Raw genomic sequence first — 16883 nt, forward strand, 5'->3', positions numbered from 1 at the left:
GTTTGAACACTTTTGTGGTATGCTGCTTCTAATGTAATTTATTGTCGTCAAGCCCTAATCCACATATTTTAACGCTGTTGGACTTTTCCATTTCGGTGTCATATAGGCCACTGAAATTTATTTTACAGTTATGATGTTCGTCACGACGACCACTATAGTGAGTTATGTCGATACAGTTTACAGTTTATCACATTGCTGAAACATGACTGGGTGAAAGCAAGAAAATCATTCGCATATTCTAAGCTCCATAGGCCATAAAGAGAAAATGTACATATTGAGGGCTTAATTATCTTCTATCGAGATTTGAGGTACCCCAGATTCAAAATTTTGGAGAGCAGTTGATTTTGAACACTTCCCAGTATGGTAAAGATATCTTATGCGAAAAGGTTCATGGACCAGTATTGATTCTGCTGCAGGACGAGTCACAGACGGTTCACCTTTGTGGGGCATTTATTCGAAAAGAGAAAGACAGATTAGATTTTGACCTCCCGTCGACTATGAGATCATTAATGACGAAACACAAGGCCGAAATTTTGGAGATAAGGGGAAGGAAGTCGGTCAGTGGTTCGACGGTAAGCTTCTGTGCTTCGATTTTGTTCTGTACCACTCAGGATAGCTGATAAACAGAAAGAAATAGGCCATCAATGATTTGTCTAAGTACTTTCGGGAGATCATGGACAACTCAAAGTTAAATAGCTGGATCACAATTTGAACGGTCATCCTCCCAAATTTTAGTTCATGGTCTTAAATACTGCGTCATCTCGCTGCAAATGACAGTTATTTGGATTGGCAGAAATTTCATCAGCGTGTTGCTACATTGAAACCACTGATATCAGTGTGTAACCTGGTATTATAATTAATAGCGAGTTGTGAACACAGTGCAGCGATCTCTCCTTCCTCTCTGGCCTTCGTTTCCAAGACTGAACATATAATTGGTGAAGCCATGTTGACACAATGCACGTGAACCCGTGCTCGGAGTTAGTGTTCCTTCAATGATACCACGTTTAACAGCGTCTAGCGTGGTTCAACTTCTCTACATTCCTTTGGCCCCTTTCACTGTTGGCTCACTGGTAAAGGATCCTTCAGGTAACGTCGCATTACCGTAGCTGGTGAACAAAGGCGGGTGCAGGTTCCTGAAAAACCAGGATGGCTAAAGCTTTTTTCTTTTTTTGGCATCAGAATCGCTCGCAGCGTGGGCTGACGTAATATTTAACACACTGCACTCATAATCAGGAGGACCTGGGCTGAAATCCACGTCCGGTTGTCTATACTGTGGTTTTCCACGCTTTCTGTAAATTGCTTAAGGCTCATACTGTGATGAAACTTCCTGGCAGATTAAAACTGTGTTTCGGATCGAGACTCGAACTCGGGACCTTTGCCTTTCGCAGGCAATTGCTCTACCATCTGAGCTACCCAAGCACCAGACTCCCTCACAGCATCAGTTCTGCCAGTACCTCGTCTCCTACCTTCCAAACTTCACAGAAACGTTTCTGCGAAACTTGCTGAACTAACACTCCTCGAAGAAAGGATACTGCGGAGACATGGCTTAGCCACAGCCGGGGGGATGTTTCCAGAATGAGATTTTCACTCTGCAGCGAAGCATGCGCTGATATGAAACTTCCTGGCAGATTAATACTGTGATGCTTAGTTGATATGGGTACGGCTGCTTTCCATTCCAAAACCAACATCTGTTCCACCTCTGCTGACCTCATCGTCGGTCAATGGTTCGACGGAACGTTTCTGAGTTTTGATTTTGTTCTGTGCCACCCAGGATAGCTGATAAGCATAAAGAAAAAGGCTATCAGATGGCACTGTCGTCTGGAAAACCCCATGGATTGTGTTTCGAAGCAGTATGTCAAAGTTGTTTCTTAAATGTATGTGTGTGACAGTTGTGACATTTCCCTTTCTGAAAAAATGAGCGTAGAATATATTTTCGAGTTAATCAATCTCCTTATATTCTGTGCCCTAAGGTTCAGTAAAGATTCAATTTATTATAGTGTGTCTGAAGACCCAAAACAAAAAAACAAAAAAAAAAAAAAAACACAGACTTCTGCTTTGTGAAATAATTTGTTTAAAAGTAAGAAATAGGCTTGATTAGCCTACAAGAATATTAGACTTGCCTTTCAATTAAGTTCTAAATCATATACAGTGGATTATCATACGTTAGTGACGTGAGGAGACCACTGACTGAAATTCCATCAGAAAAATATGCTCACTATTTTTTTAAAATTCCAGGGTTCTGACTTAAACATTGAACTTCGCATTCTCAATCAGCACCTGATTTGCTGGACGCTGTAGCATGATTCAAAGACCTGTCAAATGTTTCTCTTATCTGATTTATCTCTTACTTTTAGACAAAACATGTAACAGAACATTTGACAGCTTCTTTATTTTGAAGTTTTCTTCAAGAAGCATGAAATATATTTAATTACTGATCAGTATTCTATTATTATTATTATTATTATTATTAGTATATAGATTAATAGAAAGCAGTTTCCATTTATGCAGTGATTTCATAAATATTCACAATTCATTTACGTAGGTAGTAGCACCTGTTATCGATATTCTTCATTTTCCCCCCAAAACACTAAATTCTTCTTAGCTACCTTTGCTACTTTCAAGAGATCAAATTTTGTTTTGCAAAACTTGAATTCACGTTAGTCACTTTGATACTCCATTTGTCCACTTTTCACACCTCATTTACTAAATTAGTACAGAAATTTTCCCTCAAAACAAAAATTAAATTTTTCTTTATTTGATTACTTTCAATCAATTACATCTTTCCTTTGCAAAACTAGACGTCACACTGGTCAATTCTACACCCCGTTTGTCAATTTCGCACTTTTCGTTTGGATATCAAAACTCAGACAAAATTCCATTGTGTAATATCTAGGAAGTTTTATTTTCACTGCACCCCAACTCGTGCTCAAAATATCTTCTACAAAATAATGTGACTCTCAGAATTCGCATCTGACTGCATTCAACAACTTTTCGCCACTCCGAGCACCACTAACAAAACCGAAGAATACCAAATGACAAATCAGAGAGCGAATAATTGTCTGAATTTAACGTACTAAGTAAAAAAACTGCACACTCACTAAGTTGAACGAAAATAATCTGACTTCAGTTCATTTTGCAAAGTGCCAAATCCCATCAGTGAACTAAACTGATATGAAATATCTCAGTTTATCCGCAGTTCCTCAGAAATTGGTGTATGTTACTTGTAGTATATTTGATAGTGCCTTCCCACCTAAGACTGCGCTAGTTAGGCTAACCCTTTCGTTGATTATGTTAATTACTTCCATGTAGTATTTCCTCCTACCTGTTTTCTGTGACTTTCTCATGTATATATTCCGTCCAGGAAGTTCGTGTAGGGCACTTAATTCTTCAGAAAATACCAGCTGGCTATTTGTGGTTATATACTACGTGATAAAAAGTATCCACACATCCCCAAAAACATACGTTTTTCATATTAGCTGCATTGTAGTGCCACCTACTACCAGGTACTTCATATCAGCGACCTCAGTAGTCATCAGACATCGTGAGAGAGCAGAATGGGACCCTCCGCGGAACTCACAGACTTCGAACGTGGTCAGGTGATTGGGTGTCACTTGTGCCATACGTCTGTACGCGAGATTTCCACACTCCTAAGCATCCCTAGATCCACTGTTTCCGATGTGACAGTGAAGCGGAAACGTGAAGGTACAGGTACAGCACAAAAGCGTACAGGCCGACCTCGTCTGTTGACTAACAGAGACTGCTGGCAGTTGAAGAGGTCGGAATGTGTAATAAGCAGACATCTATTCTGACTATCATAGAGGAATTCCAAAATGCAACAGGATCCACTGCAAGTACTATGACAGTTAGGCAGGAGGTGAGAAAACTTGGATTTCTTGGTCGAGCGGCTGGTCATAAGCTACACATCCCACCGGTAAATGCCAAACGACTCCTCATTTGGTGTAAGGAGCGTGAATATTGGACGACTCAACAGTGGAAAAACGTTGTGTGGAGTGACGAATCACGGTACACAATGTGGCGCTCCAATCGCAGGGTGCGGGTGTGGCGACCGTCCGGTGAAAGTCATCTGCCAGCTTGTGTAGTGCCAACAGTAAAATTCGGAGGCGGTGGTGTTATGGTGGGGTCGTGTTTTTCATGGAGGGAGCTTGCAAACCTTGTTGTTTTGCGTGGCACTATTACAGCACAGGTCTACACTGATGTTTTAAGCACCTTCTCGCTTCCCACTGTTAAAGAGCAATTCGGGGATGGCGACTGCATCTTTCAGCACGATTGAGCACCTGTTCATAACGCACGGCCTGTGACGGAGTGGTTACACGAGAATAAGATCCCTGTGATGGACTAGCCTGCACAGAGTCCTGACGTGAATGCTATAGAACTCATCTGAGATGTATTGGAGCGCCGACTTCGTTCCAGGCCTCACCGACCGACATCGATACCTCTCCTCACTGCACCACTCTGTGGAATGTCATTCCCCAAGAAACCTTCCAGCACCTGATTGAACGTATGCCTGCGAGATTGAAAGGCTAAGGGTGGGCTAACACCATGTTGAATTCCATCATTACCGATGAGGATGCCACGTACTTGTAAGTTATTTTCAGCCAGTTGTCCGGATACTTTTGATCAAAAAGTGTAAATGGACATACGGATAGCTAATTTACAAGAAAAAAGTCCCGGGGTACCATTACGATGAATTTATCAGCAAAAGCCATAAAACCGTAACAGTTTGATAGTTTGAAATGATTCATCTCAAAAAATTAATAAAATTCTAGAGCTTGGTAAAGCTATCACTTAGGAACAATCTACGAGTACACCCTATTGACGTCTGGCGAGACTGGTGCATAGCCGAAATGTCTTCTTTGCACCGTAAAACTTCGTTGCTTTTCGTATGTCTTAGGTAATTTAACAGTATTCATTAGCCTGCTGAATTAACGGCTTTAATGCGTAGGATATAATGGTATAAAAGCAGTGATGACACATAGGCTCCACCTGGTTCAAAAAAATGGTTCAAATGGCTCTGAGCACTATGGGACTCAACATCTTAGGTCATAAGTCCCCTAGAACTTAGAACTACTTAAACCTAACTAACCTAAGGACATCACACACACCCATGCCCGAGGCAGGATTCGAACCTGCGACCGTAGCAGTCCCGCGGTTCCGGACTGCAGCGCCAGAACCGCTAGACCACCGCGGCCGGCCCTCCACCTGGTGCGTGCTAACTTAAAAATGGATATTAATAACTAAAATTTAATAGAAAAATTCGGAATTCGGCACCAGACTCGGACGAATAGCATGGAAAGACAGATTGATACCATATTCGAAGTTCCTTCTTTATGGAAGACAATAGTGGGTGGTGGATTCCTTATCTCTTAGCCCATTATCCTGTGCCTTCACCAGTTTTGTGGGTACAGAATTCCCCGGCACCCCAAGCCGATTGGCGCCTGGGAAGCTCTTAGACGTGGTTATGGAACAATTATTCTGTAATTAATAATAAAAGAATTTGTTGCCACTTCTCAAATTTCTCCCACCAACCAGCAACTGTTTAGAATTAATATTTTCCCTGTTTTATTTTTGAAATTAACAATTTTGGTGGGGAATGAAACACCGTTTGCAGTAGTACTGTTACAGAGCATGTGGATATGTGTATGAAGTGGTGTCATTCATGTGTTGTATGTTAAGTCATAGTGGCTGTGCACATTATATGATGGCATGTTCGTGTTACACGTTGATGAGAGAAGGGACAAAGTGAAACGAGGTGAAGTACGTAGCCTGCTTCTCTCAAATAGCAATAAGTGACCATCGAGCGTAACGCTCCCACAAGATGGACAGATCACCATCATCCTATGACATATTGCAGAGAGGTTTGGAGTTTCATCCTGGGCATTTAAGCAGAATCTATTAATCAGGAACGTTCACTCATCGCCTCTCCTTCCCTCACCTGCCAAATTCTGACGGTGAAGGTTTTTTTCACCTCCATGATTCGAATCACCTACCTCCGAGCCGAGCATCACGGAAGAGACCTGTGTTAGAGACCTCGACTACTATCTGCTATCAGACAATTCTCTCGGAACTACGCCTTTGTTCTGTCCGCATTCTGATAAATTAAATATCCTAAACAAAGTGAAGTGGTATGTGCTGCCGCCTCTTATCCTCCTGTCAATTCAAGTGTTACTTAGATATAGAAAATGAGTTCTGTACATATACACATAACAGTTGTGCCTAACAAGAAATGGAACACTCACAGCAAACAGTAATGCTCTTTTAAATTCGCAGATGTGTGGATTTTGCAAATGGTTAGAGGTGAAAATAAGATGTTTGTGAAATAAGGCCACATCAAATTGACGATAGTGAGAGTACAGTATGTTGTTTTTGTTGTTGTTGTGGTCTTTAGTCGTGAGGCTGGTTTGATGCAGCTCCCCATGCTACTCTATCCTGTGCAAGCTTCTTCATCTCCCAATACGTACTGCAGCCTATATCCTTCTGAATCTGTTTAATGTATTCATCTCTTGGTCTCCCTCTACAATTTTTACCCTCCAAGCTGCCAATACTAAATTGGTGATCCCTTGACGCCTCAGAACATGTCCTACCAACCGATCCCTTCTTCTTGTCAAACTCCTCTTCTCCCCAATCCTATTCAATACATCCTCATTGGTTATGTGATCTACCCATATAAACTTCAGCATACTTCTGTAGCACCACATTTCAAACGCTTCTATTCTCTTCCTGTCCAAACTATTTATCGTCCACGTTTCACTTCCATACATGGCTACACTCCATACAAATACTTTCAGAAACGACTTCCTGACATTTAAATCTATACTCGATGTTAACAAATTTCTCTTCTTCAGAAACGCATTCCTTCCCATTGCCAGTCTACATTTTATATCCTCTCTACTTCGACCATCATCAGTTACTTTGCTCCCCAAATAGCAAAACTCATTTACTACTTTAAGTGTCTCATTTCCTAATCTAATTCCCTCAGCATCACCCGACTCAATTCGACAACATTCCATTATCCTCGTTTTGCTTTTGTTGATGTTCATCTTATATCTTCCCTTCAAGACACTGTCCATTCCGTTCAACTGCTCTTCCAAGTCCTTTGCTGTCTCTGACAGAATTACAATGTCATCGGCGAACCTTAAAGTTTTTATTTCTTCTCCATGGATTTTAATACCTACTCCGAATTTTTCTTTTGTTTCCTTTACTGCTTGCTCAATATACAGATTGAATAACATTGGGGAGAGGCTACAATCCTGTCCCACTCCGTTCCCAACCACTGCTTCCGTTTCATGTCCCTCGACTCTTATAACTGCCATCTGGTTTCTGCACAAATTGTAAATAGCCTTTCACTCCCTGTATTATACCCCTGCCACCTTCAGAATTTGAAAGAGCGTATTCAAGTCAACTTTGTCAAAAGCTCTCTCCAAGTCTCCAAATGCTAGAAACGTAGGTTTGCCTTTTCTTAATCTAGCTTCTAAGATAAGTCGTAGGGTCAGTATTGCCTCACGTGTTCCCATATTTCTATGCAATCCAAACTGATCTTCCCCGAGGTCGGCTTCTACCAGTTTTTCCATTCGTCTGTACAGAATTCGCGTTAGTATTTTGTTGCCGTGACTTATTAAACTGATAGTTCGGTAATTTTCACATCTGTCAACGCCTGCTTTGTTTGGGATTGGAATTATTATATTCTTCTTGAAGTCTGAGGATATTTCGCATGTCTCATACATTTTGCTCACCAGATGGTAGAGTTTTGTCAGGACTGGCTCTCCCAAGGCTGGCAGTAGTTCTAATGGAATGTTGCCTACTCCCAGGGCCTTGTTTCGATTTAGGTCTTTCAATGCTCTATCAAATTCTTCGCGCAGAATCATATTTCCCATTTCATCTTCATCTACATCCTCTTCCATTTCCATAATATTGTCCTCAAGAACATCGCCCTTGTATAGTCCCTCTATATACTCCCTCCAACTTTCTGCTTTCCCTTCTTTGCTTAGAACTGGTTTTCCATCAGAGCCCTTGATATTCATACAAGTGGTTCTCTTTTCTCCAAAGGTCTCTTTAATCTTCCTGTAGGCAGTATCTATCTTACCCCTAGGGAGGTAAGCCTCTACATCCTCACATTTGTCCTCAAGCCATCCCTGCTTAGCCATTTTGCACTTCCTGTCGATCTCATTTTTGAGACATTTGTATTCCTTTTTGCCTGTTTCATTAACTGCATTTTTATATTTTCTCCTTTCATCAATTAAATCCAGCATTTCTTCTGTCATTCTGTCACCCAAGGATTTCTACTAGCCCTCGTCTTTTTACCTACTTGATCCTCTGCTGCCTTCCCCATTCATCCCTCAAAGCTATCCATTCTTCTTCTACTGTATTTCTTTCCCCCATTCCTGTCAATCGTTCCCTTATGCTCTCCCTAAAACTCTGTACAACCTCTGGTTATTTCAGTTTATCCAGGTCCCATGTCCTTAAATTCCCACCTTTTTGCAGTATGTTTAGTTTTATTCTACAGTTCATAACCAATAGATTGTGGTCAGAGTCCACATCTGCCCCTGGAAATGTCTTACAATTTAAAACCTGGTTCCTAAATCTCTGTCCATTATATAATGTATCTGAAACCTGTCAGTATCTTCAGGCTTCTTCCATGTATACAACCTCCTTTTATGATTCTTGAACCAAGTGTTAGCTATGATTAAGTTGTGCTCTGTGCAAAATTCTACCAGGCGGCTTCCTCTTTCATTTCTTAGCCCCAATCCATATTCACCTACTACGTTTCATTCTCTTCCTTTTCCTACTATCGAATTCCAGTCACCCATGACTATTAAATTTTCGTCTCCCTTCACTATCTGAATAATTTCTTTTATGTCATCATACATTTCTTCAATTTCTTCTTCATGAGTACAGTATTCTTTCGATAAATGTTAATTTCTTCCTACGACAGAGGAAAACTCAAAGCATAAATTATCGTTGATTGAAGGAAATGTATTCACTGATTGAGAACTGTTTATTGTGCAAGATGATAACTGTTAGCGAAAATGGAAGAAACGTCGGGTACTGCACTAACACACATACACAACACTCAGAATACATAATTATTGTAATCACTGTAAACAAGTGAAACCTCAGCCACGATTTGCAATACGTGGTGACCAACAGCTTTATCTCACAAAATTACAGTAATGTTTTTAGTGAAATGCAGTGTGAAACTATATTTACACAACGAACTATGCAAGGACAGTGCTGTTAAGTACTCAGAACTTTCGAGTTTTTAATTCTATGTGTTGTTAACTGCAATAATTTTTACTTAATCACTCTACTGGGAGAAACGTATTGAACAGACACGATGTCATAGATTCGAACACACATTTATAACTGAATTTCACTGTGTTATTAAGTAACATTGATCCTAATCATGTCCTTCAGGTTCAGAAACAAAATGATAGGAACAACTGTAGAAATAAAGCAGAGTTATCAAGTATTTAATAATTTCATAGTGCCGCAAAGAATATTTCAGTACCGAAAGTAACGAATGGAGTACTGGAAAATAATGTATTTTCACTCCTGCTGTAATGAGATTAAAATGCAAACGGTATATGTATGGTATTATATAGGAGAGGTGACTGTGGTAGTGAAGACTACTGTGAACCACGTACAGCAATAACAAAGATGTCACAGCTCATCATATGTGCTGGTTATGTTAATTATGTATCATTAATTAAGAAAAAGGCTGTCGACTATACATTTGAGCTGGTACTTATAATACTTTGCATCATATTCAAAATTGCTGCTTGTGTCTTAAGTGAAAAAAAAAACAAAACAAAAACAAAACAGCTCTTCTATTATACGAAAGCTTTGTAAAAAGTAGCTCTGAACATTTTTGTAGCACAAAATTTATACCAAGACCTATATTTATGTGAGGTTGGGATAGTTTTCCAGAACTGTTTACATTTGTACGTGACTTAATACGTGCTTTAGTTCGTGTAAACATAGCACAATTTCCATATTTCTATTCTAGTTCCGTAAGTGAAGTTAAGGTGTGACCTGCAGTATGTGACATAATGACAGGGAACGCACATGCCAACCAAAAAACAACGCAAATAACCTTAAGTAATTCCTTAGTAATGTAAGAAACAAGATGTGACTATTTTATCATCTACAAATCTCGCAAATCAAAATGAAACTGTATCATTCTACATTCTACTGAAGATGCCTTGAAGTAAAAGGGGAAACACTTCTGGAACAAATAAAATGCATTGCAGCAGGAAAAGGCAGTTTTTATTTACGAAGCGAATAAGTATATTATCATTATATCGATTGGTATTAGTTATTGGTATCGACCCTACTATTGGAAGACACCTACATCAGTGCCTACCTGTCAGCTTGTTGACAGGCTTCAGCTTGAATGTACACGAAAAAGAATCCTACACACCATCTTAGTTGCGTCATTGATAACAACTGTATACTCTGTTACCACCAATGCTGACAGCTTGAGACGTGGCACTGATGTGCTGTCTCCATGACCACACTCATTTCCAGTTACTTGAGTTACATAATCAAGAGAGTATATTAAAATAAGAAAGAATAGTGGAACATTACATGCATGTGTGCTTCAGTTTATTTGAGAGTGACTGGTAAAATCCGCATCCTGACACGACATTTGGATGGGGGGATATTTAAATTTTAAATGGGTGATAGCATCAGAATTCGTTGGGGCGCGATCAACGGTGGGCAGCTGAAAGCCCGGTAGCATGCTAATTCCCCAGGAGGGGGAAGGGATGGGGGCGCTCGCAGCAAGGCGTCGGGAAGTTTGTTGACCGGAAAGAACTAAAAGTTAGACGCAGCTTGCGTGGGCAGACATGCCTTAGTAACAAGCAACTGGACTCACCTCGAGTTTTTAAGTAGTTAAAGAGATGTTCTGGCTTTTTTAAGCATTGGCATGAAACAGTGGCACGGGAAGAACAACTGTAGGACAAGGTACTACCAAAAGCGTAAATAGTAGCAAAGTGACTGGTCTAGTGCCACAGTCGACAGAAATGTTATAAACAGGAGACGCAGAGCACTGTGTAGGTAGAATGCATCGGATAGTAGCTGAGACAGGACCTTTTTCTGACAGCAGTTCCACTTTAGGGACGCAATAAGCTTTGCAGGTGTTCAGTTTACGTTTACAAAGTATGAATACGGACAGTGGTATAGGTAATGACTTTAATAAGTGGTGTGAATTTATAACTTTGATTGTAACAGTATCTATAGACTCAGACGCTGACAGCATAAATGAAGAAAGTTTAAGTGAAGTCGTTACGTCATCTGACACCCTTCTCACGGTAAGCTGGAGTATGCTTATTATCTGCCTGTGAACTTTCTCAGAGCTGTACTAAATTGTCACTGACAACCTTCAAGTCACGGTTATGAGCTTAAGTTTTTTGTCGTCTTGGAGAATACCTTTCGACTTTTTGCCAAGCATATTGCGAGTTATCGTAGCGTTTCGCTTCCAAGTTCAACGTGGCAGCGTTATTGTGACTAGACAAGAGGGTCCATATGTAATTAAATATTGTAGTAGTTAATGTGAATCACCATTAAGTTATACAGGGTGTTACCAAAAGGTACGGCCAAACTTTCAGGTAACATTCCTCACACACAAAGAAAGAAAATATGTTATGTGGACGTGTGTCCGGAAACGTTTACTTTCCATGTTAGAGCTCATTTTGTTACTTCTCTTCAAATCACATTAATCATGGAAGGGAAACACACATCAACGGAACGTACCAGCGTGACTTGAAACACTTTGTTACAGGAAATGTTCAAAATGTCCTCCGTTAGCGAGGATACATGCATCCACCCTCCGTCGCATGGAATCCCTGAAGCGCTGATGCAGCCCTGGAGAATGGCGTATTGTATCACATCCGTCCACAATACGAGCGCGAAGAGTCTCTACATTTGGTACCGGGCTTTCAAATGCCCCCATAAATGAAAGTCAAGAGGGTTGAGGTCAGGAGAGCGTGGAGGCCATGGACCTGGTCCTCCTCTACCAATCCATCGGTCACGGAATCTGTTATTGAGAAGCGTACGAACACTTCGACTAGAAATGTGCAGGAGCTCCATCGTGCATGAACCACATGTTGTGTCGTACTTGTAAAGGCACATGTTCTAGCAGCACAGGTAGAGTATCCCGTATGAAATCATGATAACGTGCTCCATTGAGCGTAGGTGGAAGAACTAAAATGAGCTCTAACATGGAAATTAGAGCGTTTCCGAACACATGTCCACATAACATCTTTTCTTTATTTGTGTGTAAGGAATGTTTCCTGAAAGTTTGGCCGTACCTCTTTGTAACACCCTGTATAGTACAGGCTGCGTGAATTCTGGTATGTGGTAACTCTAGCTTTGCGTTTTTACTGTGACTCATATAAACCCAAACAAATCAGAGGACAGGGTATCAGTAACACGTTACGATTTTGCCAGAGTCGCGTGTTACTTATTTGATGACGTACCAAACTCCCCCTGAAATGTGCCGTATTTCCGCAAAGTTTAATCAGATCCCAACTGTTGAAGCACAGCGTAAGGGAAACTGCATAACAGGTAAGGTCAGATAAGGTTAACAGGCTGAGAACACAGAGTAAAATGTTAGGTCTCTGGTATAATTCGGTCACACACCACTCTTATTCCTCCACTTGCGGTTCCAGGCTGTCCGTTCTTTCACATGTCGCACGAGTGGTTTTGTGCATAATTCTTATTTCTGTGTAAACAGGTGTACTAACTTTCATGGCTAAATAGTTCCCAAAAATTCTGAGGGTGTCAGTCTTGTTCTGTGCACTAATTATATTAACTCAGTAAAAACGGAAAGTATGATACAAGCCCAAAAATTCTTTGCTACTTTTAACCTGTTTCTTTGCAGTAAAATAACATCAATTATTGTGCTTGACAAAAGAACTTAAGCCTAAACTGCAATAGCATAATAAAAACAGTTACTGTTAAAATTGGAAAATGACGTCGTCTCCAAATATTTGGTTAACAATCTGTTTCACATTTTTGTACTGAACAGTTCTCAATGTTTAAATATGCAAACAAAATTGTTTGTATCCGAGATTACGTATTGTTCCAATCTATAAAAAAGGTAAGCAGAATCCATCTAGCAAGCGGTGCTACAAGAAAATGAAGTGATCGCAGCCGCTGGTCGATAGAAACGCACTAATGCTGGGGCTTCATAGTTAACTATCACTATCCATGACACCTACTGTCACGCATCATTCAGTACACAAGATAGCGGCCTTCCATTACATGGTGTCCTATCTCATAGGGATGTAGCCAACTTAACAACACTACTTGTTCTACAGGATTGGTTTTTCCACAAACAGTAGGAACTGATCGATGAGACGATACGGAACAAGAAAGGTCTAATGAACTTATGTCCGGAAATGCTTGGTTTCCATGCTAGAGAGCAGTTATTCAATCACACATTACAGAGACTGCGGTCTAATACGCGTTGTACCAGGCAGACACAGTTATAGTATGTGTTGAAAATGGTTTCCATGTGCCTCAACGCGTGCATGAACGTGCCGTAGCATGTTCTGTCTCAGACTTTCACGTCGGCCAGGCTGCATCCGAACAGTGTCAAAGGCAGCATGATTACGCTGCTCCAGTAAATCGACATCTGGAATGGGCTCTGTATACTTTTGAGACTGCCCCATAACCAGAAATCTCACGAGTTGAGACTCGGTGAATCAGCAGTACATGCAAATTGTCCCCCTCGTTCAATCCATCGACCAGGGAAGACAAGGCTGAGATCCGTCTAGACGTTAATGGCGAAGTGGGCTGGAGCTCCATCATTTAGCAGCCACATAACCCTTCGAAATTTCAAAGGCACCTTTTCCAGCATGGGAGGCAAAGTCACCTGTCAGAAACGCCGGTAGTTTCGCCCTCTTAGGTCTCAAAATACGGTAGCCAATTATTCCGGCGTACACATTCCGGCTGCATCGATGCTGATAATTCGCTGTCACCACACCAGGGGGTTCTACGTACACACGGTTGTCAGGCTTACCCTTTACTGGCGGGCCAACTGCCTGGTTCTGACACGGCGGTCGTCTTCCACAGTGTTAATTACATTTTCCTCTAAATCTGGTGTCCGAATATTTCGTGTACGTCCTTCACGATTTCTTGCTTCTTGAAACGACACTGTCTCAGACGGACGGTGAAACACCGTTGCAAACATTGCTGTGGTTGTTGTCGGCGGGTATAGGTATATTGACATAACCTTCCTACCCGACACTCGTTGTAATTTACCTTTCCGTAAGTAAATACCACGTCGGCAAGCTCTCGATTCGAATACCGAGCCATTGTACACAACGCCGTTTCACATCCACGCTAGGGCTGACGTATGGGGAACAATACCACCATCTAGCAGTAAAACCATGTACACTGTAACTGTGACTGCCTGGTACAGCACGTATTACACCGCAGTCCCTGTAACAAAGTATGACTGAATAAGTGGTCTCTAGCGTGGAAACCATGCATTTCCGGACATGAGTTGATTAGGCCTTTTTTGTTGCGTATCCTCCTCCTCCTCATCATCATCATCATTTAAGACTGATTATGCCTTTCATCGTTCAGTCTGGAGCATAGCCCCCCTTATAAAATTCCTCCATCATCCTCTATTCAGTGCTAACATTGGTGCCTCTTCTGATGTTAAACCTATTACTTCAAAATCATTCTTAACTTTCTCCTTGGTCTGCCCCGACTCCTCCTACCCTCTACTGCTGAACCTATGAGTCTCTTGGGTAACCTTGCTTCTCCCATGCGTGTAACATGACCCCACCATCTAAGCCAGTTCGCCCTGACTGCTACATCTATAGAGTTCATTCCCAGTTTTTCTTTGATTTCCTAATTGTGGACACCCTCCTGCCATTGTTCCCATCTACTAGTACCTGCAATCATCCTAGCTACTTTCATATCCGTAACATCAACCTTGTTGATAAGGTAACCTGAATCCACCCAGCTTTCGCTCCCATACAACAAAGTTGGTCGAAAGATTGAACGGTGCACAGATAACTTAGTCTTGGTACTGACTTCCTTCTTGCAGAAGAGAGTAGATCGTAGCTGAGCGCTCACTGCATTAGCTTTGCTACATCTCGCTTCCAGTTCTTTCACTATGTTGCCATCCTGTGAGAATATGCACCCTAAGTACCTGAAACCGTCCACGTGTTCTAACTTTGTTCCTCCTATTTGGCACTCAATCCGTTTATATTTCTTTCCCACTGACATTAATTTCGTTTTGGAGATGCTAATCCTCATACCATAGTCCTTACATTTCTGATCTAGCTCTGAAATATTACTTTGCAAACTTTCAATCGAATCTGCCATTACAACGAAGTCATCTGCATATGCAAGACTGCTTATTTTGTGTTCACATATCTTAATCTCACCCAGCCAGTCTATTGTTTTCAACATATGATCCATAAATAATATGAACAACAGTGGAGACAGGTTGCAGCCTTGTATTACCCCTGAAACTACTCTGAACCATGAACTCAATTTACCGTCAACTCTAACTGCTGCCTGACTATCCATGTAAAGACCTTTAATTGCTCGCAAACGTTTGCCTCCTATTCCATAATCTCGTAGAACAGACAATAACTTCCTCCTAGGAACCCGGCCATATGCCTTTTCTAGATCTATAAAGCATAGATACAATTCCCTGTTCCACTCATAACACTTCTCCATTATTTGCCGTAAGCTAAAGATCTGGTCCTGAAAACCTCTAAGAGGCCTAAACCCACACTGATTTTCATCCAATTGGTCCTTAACTAATACGCGCACTTTCCTTTCAACAATACCTGAGAATATTTCACCCACAACGCTGATTAAAGAGATATCTCTGTAGTTGTTACAATCTTTTTTGTTTCTATGTTTAAAGATTGGTGTGATTACTGCTTTTGTCCAGTCTGATGGAACCTGTCCCGACTCCCAGGCCAATTCATTTATCCTCTCATCGATAAATCCCTAGATTTTGTACTCTGTAAAAAATATCATCTGTGTATGGATGAGGTTAGGAAAATCTGTAGAATTGTAACTACGCATCGAAACTAAAAGTCTACCTCGAGACTAATTACAATTTGGGGTGTCACTTGGATGTCTGCGGGGACAGCTCCCAGGAAGCTCGCGCACTCTTTCGATCAGTACTAGCTTTATGCGTTCTCCTTTCCAAAAGGTGACACTCAGTCACAATTGCGCGGCGTCCTTTTCGTCAGCACTGCACCTTCTACGGCACGAGGAACTGTACAATGGCAGCAAAATTTTCAAAACACTGGTAGTTTCAGTAAATGGAAAACCAAAGATCACCCTCGTGAGCTCGTTCAAGGTGTACAGCGCATTCAGCAGAACTGTGTACATAGTGCACAGAACTCTAGTGTAAAGTGGGATAAGCAGCAACAGTCTTCAACTTAAAAAAAGTTGATAATTTTAAAATAAATGTGAAAATCAAAGTTATGTGGGATTGTAAGTGTTGGATCCAGCTAAAGCTGTTGTAATATAAAAAAATAAAACGTTGAAGTTCCTATATACCACGCTGATAGGGGTGAACAGAAACAACATCGCAGATCTCGTTATTATTTTCAGTTATTGGTCTTTGAGGTGAACAGGAAGATTTAAAATTCACTTTTGGGTTAAGGAGAATGAGGAACAATATGTGTCCTGTATAAAATAGTTTTACTCGAAACAAAAACTAAAAGTATAGCACAAATTGAGGCTTGTTGTTCCGTTTTCCAAATAAAAATTGTTATATCTCCAGTTATTTTATTGTAACATAACTTATGAACTTGGCTTGCTTGTCAATAAATTAAGTCACTGACATCATGTTTAAAAATCGTATCTTTGAATCTACA

This window comes from Schistocerca piceifrons, chromosome 4 (genome assembly GCF_021461385.2).
Source record: "Schistocerca piceifrons isolate TAMUIC-IGC-003096 chromosome 4, iqSchPice1.1, whole genome shotgun sequence".
Classification (NCBI taxonomy): domain Eukaryota; kingdom Metazoa; phylum Arthropoda; class Insecta; order Orthoptera; family Acrididae; genus Schistocerca; species Schistocerca piceifrons.